Source organism: Diprion similis, chromosome 1 (assembly GCF_021155765.1).
Source record: "Diprion similis isolate iyDipSimi1 chromosome 1, iyDipSimi1.1, whole genome shotgun sequence".
NCBI classification, from domain to species: Eukaryota; Metazoa; Arthropoda; class Insecta; order Hymenoptera; family Diprionidae; genus Diprion; species Diprion similis.
The window spans coordinates 13,783,742-13,794,165 of record NC_060105.1 but is presented as its reverse complement, the minus strand read 5'-3'; the positions used below and the strand labels follow the sequence as shown (position 1 = coordinate 13,794,165).

The window sequence follows — 10,424 nt, the reverse complement described above, 5'->3', positions numbered from 1 at the left end:
GTGACTGAACCCGGCCCCAGGGCAGCGGTCTTCATCAATAGCCGGCATCAGGCACTTAGGCTCATCCAGTACTTGGCAGCGGCCTCAATTAAGCTGAAACGGGATGTGACTCCATGGAATCACCTTTCATGGAAGAACTCAAAAAGGTGGTCAGCTACTGCACCGACAAAAGGTTGCACCTTGTAGTGGGCTGCGATGCAAATTCGCACCACACAGTCTGGGGCGGCTCCAACACCAACAAGAGGGGCACAGCTCTGCTGGAGTACGTATCACCAGTAGAGCTCGACATACTGAATAATGGCTCAAGACCAACCTCCATCACCTCCTATAGACAAGAATGATCGACCTCATGCTCTGCAGCCCCAGGCTTCTGGAACTCACCAGCGACTGGCGGGTGCAAGAAAAAGACACACTCTCAGATCACAGGCGCATCATGTTCTCCCCCTCGGCGGAAGCCGAGTTGAAATCGACGGGAATGCGCAGGAATTCCAGGACCACAGACTGGCCCTTCTACAAAGAGAAACTTGGCTGGAGGCTCCAGAGACCCTGCGGCCACCTGAGCAGTGCTAGCGTGGTGGAGAGCGGAGTAACACACCTGAAATCCTACATAATCCAAACCTTTGAGGCAGCGTGACCCGCAAAGCCCAAGGTGAACAAGTCGAAGGTCCCTTGGTGGAGCGGAGAGCTGGGCAAACTCAGGTCGAGCTCCCGAAAACTGCTAAACCTAAGACAAACAAGGACACGGACTGGGCGGCCTACAAGGCTGCCCAGAAAGAGTACAACAAAGTGATCAAAAGATCAAATATGGGGGCCTGGAGAGGGTTCTGCAGCGAGACCGAGGCCCTACCACTAGTGGCCAAGCTCCGCAGAGTCTCTTCGTTTCTGCTGAAAACACTGGAATGACTAGTGAACAGATTCATAAGGGATGGAGCTCTGAATGTGAACCCCCTTTCGAAGATACAGCATCCCTACCAAGCCGGTATGTCAGCAGAGACGGCACTCCACCACCTGGTAAGGGAGGTAGAGGGGCCACTCCACTGAAAGAAAGCAGCGCTTAACATGTTCGTGGACATTGAAGGGGCGTTCGACAACACCTCCTTCGATGCAATTTGTGAGGCTGCTACAAAGTTCGTGATAAGCGCTATACTGGTTGACTGGAACAGGCAGATGCTACAGACCAGGACTGTCACCGCCAGTCTTGGAGGCACCGAGGTCAGGACCCAAGTCGGCAGGGGTTGCTCGCAGAGGGGCGTACTCTCTCCCCTGCTGTGGACCCTGGTCGTGGATAGACTACTCATGGGGTTCGAGAAGATAAAGGTGACGGCGGTGGGGTACGCCGATGACATGGCCTTAATCGTCGCAGCCGACAACCTTCCATCTATGACAAGCAAGATGCAGAAGGCACTCGACTTCGTACGGATTTGTGCACATTTTAGAGACACAGGATTAATCCTAGCAAAACCGAGATGTTACTTTTCACCAGGAAGCGCAACCTCAGGATGGGACATATCGAGATCTTCCGGTAAAGATTAACCCTTTATACCGGGCTGCGCTACCGGGGAGTCATCCTGGATCCCAAACTTACATAGAGGGCCCACATCAACCACCAGGCACAGAAGGCTACGGCCACCTACTGGGCCTGCAGAAGGATGGTCGGCTAAACTTGGGGACTACAACTACGGGTAGTCCGATGGATATTCACAGCCATCAATACTACCTCAAATCACCTATGCCTCACTCGTGTGGTGGCCTGCAATGGGCAAGGCCACATTCCGAAAGGTATACGACCGCATCTACAGGATGGCGATCATAGGAATTAAGGGGGCTCTTCTAGACCTTACCGCCTCCACACATCACGGTGAAGGAGGCGACCTGGAGGGCGGCACTACGTCTGTGGCATCCAGGGCACACCAGTTTGGGACACATGGTGATACTAAACCGGGTGGGAGCACCGCGGACCGCTCTGGGACTGAGCGGGGACCGCTGCTTCAGCATATTCCAATTCGACCACACTTTCAGGGTAATCCTCCCCCCATGGAGCCCTGGGTTAACAACCCGGACGAATTGCTCTCACCAAAAGGTCTCGTTTGGTATGCAGCCGGGTCTAAAACCGAGACAGGCACCGGGGCCGGCTTGTGGTACAGGCGATCAAGGACGAGCACATCGCTCGCCCTGGGACCCCCGGTCTCGGTGCTACAAACTGAAATGTACGTCCTGGTGGCTCGTGCCAAGCACATGCTGAGCAAGGGCTACAGAGGGAAACACATATATTATCTGCAGTGACAGCCGGGTGGCACTTAGACACCTAGACGCATACGTCGTAAGGTCAGTGCTGACCTGGGACTGCATCACTGTTTCAACACGGCTCGCCAAAGATAACCGCGTGAGCCTTATACGGGTGCCAGGACACAGCTGCATCCAACGCAACAAGCTGGCACAGAACCTGGCCAGAGAGGGAGCCTCACACCGAGCGAGCGACGAGGGCTGCCTCGCCGGCCTATCTCCGGGGCACGTAAAATGCCTATCCAAGCAACAGACGGAGGCCCACTTTGCGGAACTCTGGAGCAGTGCACCGGGCATGACTCACATGAGGGCCGTATTCCAAGGGCCATCGCGCGCACTGGCAGCTATACTCATGAAACTGAACAGGACCGAGCTGAAAACCGCAATGGGTCTCATTACTGGTCACTGGTACACAGGCAGATACCTCGCACACTTGGGACCCAGAACAGAGTCCTTGTGCCCGAGATGCAGAGAGGAGTAGGAGACTCCCCCTGCCGCATCACCCGGTGTGGTCGGCTCGAGGGACCGCGCAAACAGGCCTTTGGAGCTAGCTATACTGGCCAGGGAAAAATTGAGGAAATAGGCGTGGGCAGGTTGCTTCAATTCGCCAAGCTGGCTGACCTCACCTCGTTCCTACATACTAGTGGTGCCCCTAACGGGCCTGAGCACAATGGTACAGCAGGACTGAGTGCCCGGCTACCCCCAACACATACAATACAAATCAATCTATTGGATATGTCGTATTATTTTCGGAACTTGGACATTTCTGTGGACATAATTACGATATTTTCTACGTTTCCTAATTTTGGAATCGTCACAAAATGATTTGTAATTTTGCGCTTTTAGAAATTTCAAAATTCTGAATTTGAACCCTACTCAAAAAAAAGTATTTGGTAGATAATTCTTTTTTTACACATCACAAAAGTATTTGGTAACTGAATGTGTCATTCAGTTGAAAATATAATTTGAAACTTACAATATTGTTCCTCTATGATTTATCAAAAGGTGCAATGGATCGCGATCGTTTATTCTCGATAGGCGTAGAATAATTAAAAATCCTGAGTTCGAATTAGCTTTAACGCTTATTAGTATCCAAGATCAATATGGTCGTAAGCATTTTTATAACTTGTTCATAGGTAAATTCTGTCTATATGATCACTACGATAGACGTAGGGAATAAAAGAAGAAATTATTAATCACAGTATGTGGTAGTATGGGTTAAACGACTCAGCGAAACAATGAATTATCTACGAGCATGACCTGATATACTCGAAATTTGATTAACTGGACAGTTGCAAAACGATTCAAATATAACTATACAGGGTGAGTTTTCTCCGATTCCGAATAAGGGATGGGCATATCACTGCCATTATCTCGCCTCTTGCTTCATTATACTGTTATGAAAAACTAGCTCTTACGTTGAGCCGTCCAACAATACCTCACTTGACAAGGCTAAATATCGACGGCTTAACGTAAGAGCTTGTTTTCCATAGAAGTGTAATAAAGCAAGAGGCGGAACATTGGCAGTGATAAGTCCCTCCCTCATTCGGAACCGAAGAAAACTCACCCTGTATAATGCTGTGATTACCATAATAGTTATTATCGTTACATACTTCTCTGTATAGATCGACGACAGCATTAATTTCTTCTTCCTTGGCATTGAGTTCCTTCTCTTTAGCTGTGATTTGTTCTGTTATTGATTTATCGTTGGACTTTGCCGCCTGCGTCTGGAGTTTTTCGTACTCTCTGTAATATTTTGAAGTATTTTGAAGTAGGTGATTTAACCAGAATAACACGATTATTATGCATTTTCACCGTGTGATAGATATTTTCGCATTTAACATACGTGTTTAATTTTTCAAATTCGTCGTGTAACCTAATCAATACTTCACGAATCCCCTTGGAATCACCGGAAACACTGTTGGTATAATTATATTTATTGTCTCCAATGTTTATTTCTTCCTGTAAAATTTGTATTCTATGTTAAACTTGATGAAGAAAACATTTCTCATTTTAAATGTTGATACATACGCTGAGGTGATACAAAACTTCGCAATAAGTGAAAAAAAGGCGGACGAAACCCAAGATAAAATTATGATCTGAATATTCAACAAATTATCTAGTTTCAAACCAATTATTCAGTGAAAGAAATAGGAACAGAAATAGAAATTAAGAATTATTCTTCCACCTTGGAGTAGGTACGGGAAAATCTAGAAAAAGAAACGACTATTGCCTGGAGAACGGTTATCATTTTCTATTTCTATTTTTTTTTTTCACACTGAGTAATCAGTTAAAGCCCATCGTTTATGGTTCTAGCAATAGCCACAGTAGCAGTTTACTTGACGCTTCCTTAGCAGCGCGCTTGTAGTCAATGTTGGATTTCCTGTGATGCTCTTTCTCGATGTATATTGCTTTAATATTTTGTTATAACTTTTACTCTTCTTTGGGCAACAAATGCATCCACTCTCTTGTTCCTGTGGCCAATTTACCCCTTCAGACCCATCCTGCGCAATAATAAAATACAGTATATATAGTCACTAGCGCCAGGCTGTACACGAACTTACAAGTTGGATATTATTGTTGTTAGATATTATTGTAATAACTTATTTCCCAATGTTTATCAATTATTGTAAAGTAAGAAATACACGTACAGTAAAACCTCGCTTATCCGGCTTTCGACCAACTGAGTCTCCACCTTTCGATCAACTGAGTCTCCACGTTATCCAAGGCAACGGACTTATCCAAGCACTCCGCATTAATAACTCGAATAATACGGCAAAACTCGGATGAAAAGGATGGAGCCGCTATTCCTACGCTGTACGCGCGAAATACTTTGCGATTGCTACTTTGTTACTCATGACATACACGTTATGTAGTAACAATGCTTTGTACCTCAAAAATTAATCTACGTTCGTTAGATTTTTACTTTTATATACTTTTGTGATCAAATTTCATTCTATCATTTCAAATACATTAAAAATGATTAAAATTTTCGAATTTTTTATTTTTTTCCTGTTATCTGAGATACCTCCTCCCCATAGTGTCTCGGATAAACGAGGTTTTACTGTATTTACGTTTTTTTCACACAGTACATCCAATTACTTGATATTTTTCTCTATACCTTTTGAGGAAATATTGTACAAAAAATGTATGCATCCTACGGTTGTAAAATCCATTTTTACTCCGAATCTTGTGTAATTTTTTGCAAAAAAATATTTCGGTAATCAATAAAAATGTTTTCAAGAAAAAGTAAATTCTCTAATGCATTTTCCTTCGAGTTCTTCTTTTGTATTTTTTTTTAATCAATTTCAATGATTTTCTGATATTTCTTATGTTTGAATGAAGCCAACCAATAACCCATAAATATATTGTAACAAATTTTTCTTTCAACAATTCAATTCAATGACAAGATAGACGAGGTTGATTAATTCGTTGCCCTAGTCTACAGGTTACCGACGTTAATGAAAAAAGATAATACAATGTGGCGCCAGACGCAATAACGTTAAATTTTAAGAAATAAAATAGAAAGGAAATCAAATCAGATTTTACGACGATTTTACACAATCATTTCAGTATAGACAAGGTATGGTAGAAGGGCAGAGTGAACGCCAACGGAATATACAACGAAAAGTAAGTTGTACCGGTCACGGTATCAAGTGTATTGATATTAATGCGAGAAAACACGCTTTAGGAAATGAAGTTTGGGATAGTATTACTATGGCTACACAATAGGGCCAAATGGCCAGAGCCATTCAAGAGTTAGAGGTTTTGAAAGTTCTTTTCAAAATTTATATACTCAAAAGTATACAGCGTTATAAGAGTTTTCTATTGATTTGGACACTCCACATTCTGTTACAACCCCACCATGGACATGATATTGACACATCAATCCATTTATTCTTTATGTAGCGCATTCGAAACTACAGTACACGTACAAGAGTAAGGTGCATGGTGGTCTGTGCGAGCTAAACAACGCGATGTGTCTTATATATTCAAACCTTCTTTTCCTCAAGCGATGGGCCTCGTGATAATTTTGCTTCCAAATGGCTATGTTTTTGCCCAAAGGAAGCTTGCATGTTAAAAACGCCGCTCGATCTTTTGTTGCGTTGCGATATCAAGCAGATTCCGGTAGATCTTGACTCGTCATTCTCTTCGTCCAATGCTGCGCATTCAGCAATAATACTCTTTTCATTTTCCCAAGAAATATCATCAGTCTGTCTACTCATTAGTAAACAGTTTGGCAATTTTGAACTGTATGGATCATTGATCCGACCCAAAAATGTTGATACTGGTTTAATGCCCTTGCTCATTTTGCGAATCAACAGCGGAGTCATTCCAGTTGCCATTGGCTGTCGTGTTTTCATTATACTCAGTACCTGACAACCATTATTAATAATCAGTCTTTCGAAAAGGTATAATCAGAATGTGAAGTATATAATGTCACTGTTCAATTATAGTCTGTTTTGTGGAATGGTCACCAGAAGTAAACCAAAAGTAGAAGGTTATAAAGATCACAACGAAACCTCACGAATGAAAAAAATGAAAGTGAATACATGCGTCACAAAAAAAAAAAAAAAATTTTATGTTTCATCAAAGAAAATTGTCTAAAGACTTCAAGTTCTTAAAATTATCGGCATTTGTTCCTTTAATTGAATTATTATATTTTGTCGTTCTACTGAGAAATGTGTCATCGGTAGGGCGGTCCTTAAAAAGGTCATTATTGAATTTCGATCGGTAACCCCCCCCCCCCTGCCCCCAAATCAGCTCCAGATATCTAAAAAATAATTCCCTAATTTTTTCAGATTTTTATCTCAATTCTAACCCGTGCCCCAAAGAGAGTGGATTTCTACATCAAATCTACCGAACGGACTTAGATGAAATTTAATACAAGGGGTTTTTTTGGATCGCTGATTACGAATCTGAACTCAACATTTTTAAATTCAAAGTGGCGGAACCCAATATGGTGGTCCAAAACCCAAAAAGTCATTTGATACTGCCATATTGGATCCGCCACCGTGAAATATCAAATTTTGAGTACAAATTCGTAATCAGCGACCCACGAAATCCCGTTGGCAAATTGCATCTAAATCCGTTCGGTAGATTCGATATGCCCCTGATGGCTTGAATCGAATGCACTTTCTTTGAAGCACGGGTTAGAGTTGAGATGAAAATCTGAAAAAAATTAGGGAACTGTTTTTTAATTATCTCGAGCCAATTTGGTGGGCACGCCAGTCGAAATTCAAAAATGATCTTCTTGAGGACCACCCTTGTTATTAGTTATTTAATTTTATACTAGTAGATCATTGTGATAATTATTCAGTTTGTTGAGATTTCAAAATTTCAGCAATTAGCAGTGAATTTGCTTCGTTGAGTGTAGTCGTAAAAAAATTCTGATACGTATACGTACTTGTTGGATATTCAATCCCAAGTTATGGCTTGGTGAAATGGAAGTGCTGACAACAAATGGAATATTTCTGAAATTGAACCTGTTGAAGTAAGACCTGTTGACCTTCTTGAGCTTTGATGCTATTGTTGGTGATTCATAATTCCTTGTAATCGTAGGATCGTAGTATGGAGAAGGATGGGAAGCGGGCTTGCACTTCGTAACTTCTTGATTAGAATTTTCATCTGCGTAATTAATCTGGTTTTCTTCACTTCTCGAAGAGTATTTTTGAAGTTCTTGATTCTTACTTTGCTCCAATGATCTTAATACGGACAACCAATGAAACGGATTGGATGATTATTCATTGTATCATCCAGTTACTTTTCATAATGAAACAATATAATAATACTATATCAATGAAGAGCATGAGCTAAAAGCAGTCATTCATGACAGTCGAACTGATCAACAAGCTCCAAAAAAGTAATTGAAGCTAATTTTGATTTCAAGTCACTATTCTACTTGCGAATTCCAATTTCACACTCTCAGGAATCACTTTTCATATTTTGGCTAGGTAAATGTTTTTGTACTACAGCACTTCACTTCAAATGTCTAAGAAAATTTAAAATGTTTCATAAAAGCATATTTTTATTTCCGAGCAACTCCGAATATATTTTTGTGTTCGAGACTCCGAAAATTGCTAGTGACATTTCATTTTTAGGTAAAAGGTGTAACTGTAAAAAGGGGTTCTTCATTCATATTACCCATTAATTTTTGTAATTGGAAACCTCAAACGAAACAAATCATATGCGAAAGAGTATGTTTTATCGTACTCTGCAACCCGAGAATTCGATCTTGAAATAGATATTGTACTACGAAAGTTTCTCACATGAGTGAAATTATTTTGGATTTTTAGATGAAAGTATTGGTTTTACAGGAAATTTGTTTGTTTTGAAGTTTGCACAGAAACAATTTTGATACACTCCGTAATACAGTGAGATTTCATAGTTTTTAAACCGAGAAGAGATCATACTTTTTGTAAAGAAAATTAAAAAATTGTAATAAAAAGAATTTTTGGCAATTCTCAACAAGTTATTTACATAGTTCAACACAAGTCTTTCTACCAGGAATGTTCGATTTCTTTGGCTCTAAACAACCACATGCGAATGATGCAACGAATTCAGTGTGTCTCCAATACCTGGTATCGTTATGCTTATGAGAAGTCTTATGCCCCGATTCAGAAATTTGTTGCTGCTGATGATGCGGATACGTTATATCACAGTTCATCTGTGTAAGACCATTTTTTTTCAATATAACATTATTATTCCGTGACTGATCCTCGTGCTTAGAATGTTTACTCGAGGAAACTGATATACTGCCACTTCCCCTGTCAACAGCGTTATTGTGGTAGATTTCAACAACTTCAGCTCTATTATGTCGCACATGCTGCACGGGAGTTTCACAATCATGTGTTACGTGCGTACCAGATGGATTCCCTGTGGAAATATTATGTTAAATATTTAATGCTAGTTCTGAAACCCTGAGTTGCTAAGGCTCGCTCGGTGTCACCTTACTCGTGCAACTAGTATTTCATTATATTACTATATGGACGTCAAACTTGGTTTTCATCGCGCTACTAAAGACATAGAACTTGTTTTTAATTGCGTCCCAAAAGATGGAAAGACAATTCTCAATAATGTCGAAACATAATTTAAAAACAATTTCATTATTATGCCTTATATAGGGAGAAGTAGTAGATAGCTAAGATGTGATATTGATAGCCCATCTGCGGGTTAAAATATCTGCGTTATTGTATATTGTACAGGGTATTGTTTTATTTTGATTTTAGTCAACAAGACTTTCTTTGAAGAGACTCAGTAGAGTCTCACGGTAAGTATATTTGTAAAAAAATACACGTGCGAGCTGACGCAATCTCTTCACCACGATGAGAAGCCTACGGCCCGTATAGCGAAAATATGATCACATATTTCTTACCTTTCACGATCAACTGCGACATTCGAGAATTTCACTTAGAAGATGGATTTGAAGAGCTTTTATATAACCTAAAATTCAATGCAATCAGTGCGATGGGATGTATAATCTCTTGTATTTCTAACGTCGTCGGCTCAGTCAATTCGCTCAAGAATATTCGTTTTCTTTTTAGCCAGCAGATATACATATGACATTGGCTTAAGAGTTGAATGTGTGTGTTTTAAGTTGTTAGAATAGCCGTGATAATTGGACGCGTGTGTGAAAAATGGATCACATCCACGAGAGATTGATTCTACATGAGAGAAGATTGGCTTATCTGACAAATACTATCAATTTAATCAAGTGTCCGATTATTTCAATACCCCACTCCCTCCTAAAACTGACCCTCGTCAACTTTGAGCATCCGACTGAGGGGGGTTGCAATCACCACCGAAGGGTCATTCGAACCGACCAGGATGCTACACCGTTACAACGATGATACCGGAAAGTTTATTAAGCCTTAGAGGTCACTGAGAGTGAATTCCATTTCAAATATTTCACAAATTCCTCATAGAGTCCGTTAGTCGTGGAAATGGACCTCTTGGGGCCATTCTTCAAGCGAAATAAAAGCCTTTTATTCGACATTTTTGGCGTATACAGAAATGGATCCCTGAAAGCGATGCTGGATTATTCGTTGGCTACGGTCAAAACAGAAAAGGGCGTAAAGTCTACTTTCCAGACACAGATCCGATATCCATTGGATGTCTATGTACTCCATGCACATGAATGG

At 41.1% G+C, this 10,424-nt stretch overlaps 1 long non-coding RNA gene across 1 annotated transcript; it reads right to left on the bottom strand.

The window, feature by feature from the left end:
• Window positions 1-1,438: 1,438 nt before the first annotated feature.
• On the bottom strand, window positions 1,439-10,050 carry LOC124415859. Its single transcript, XR_006930741.1, has 3 exons — window positions 10,040-10,050; window positions 2,683-2,688; window positions 1,439-1,830 (listed from the first exon to the last, which is right to left on the bottom strand). It is a non-coding gene; the product is annotated as an uncharacterized LOC124415859 (long non-coding RNA).
• Between the last annotated feature and the right edge of the window lie 374 nt (window positions 10,051-10,424).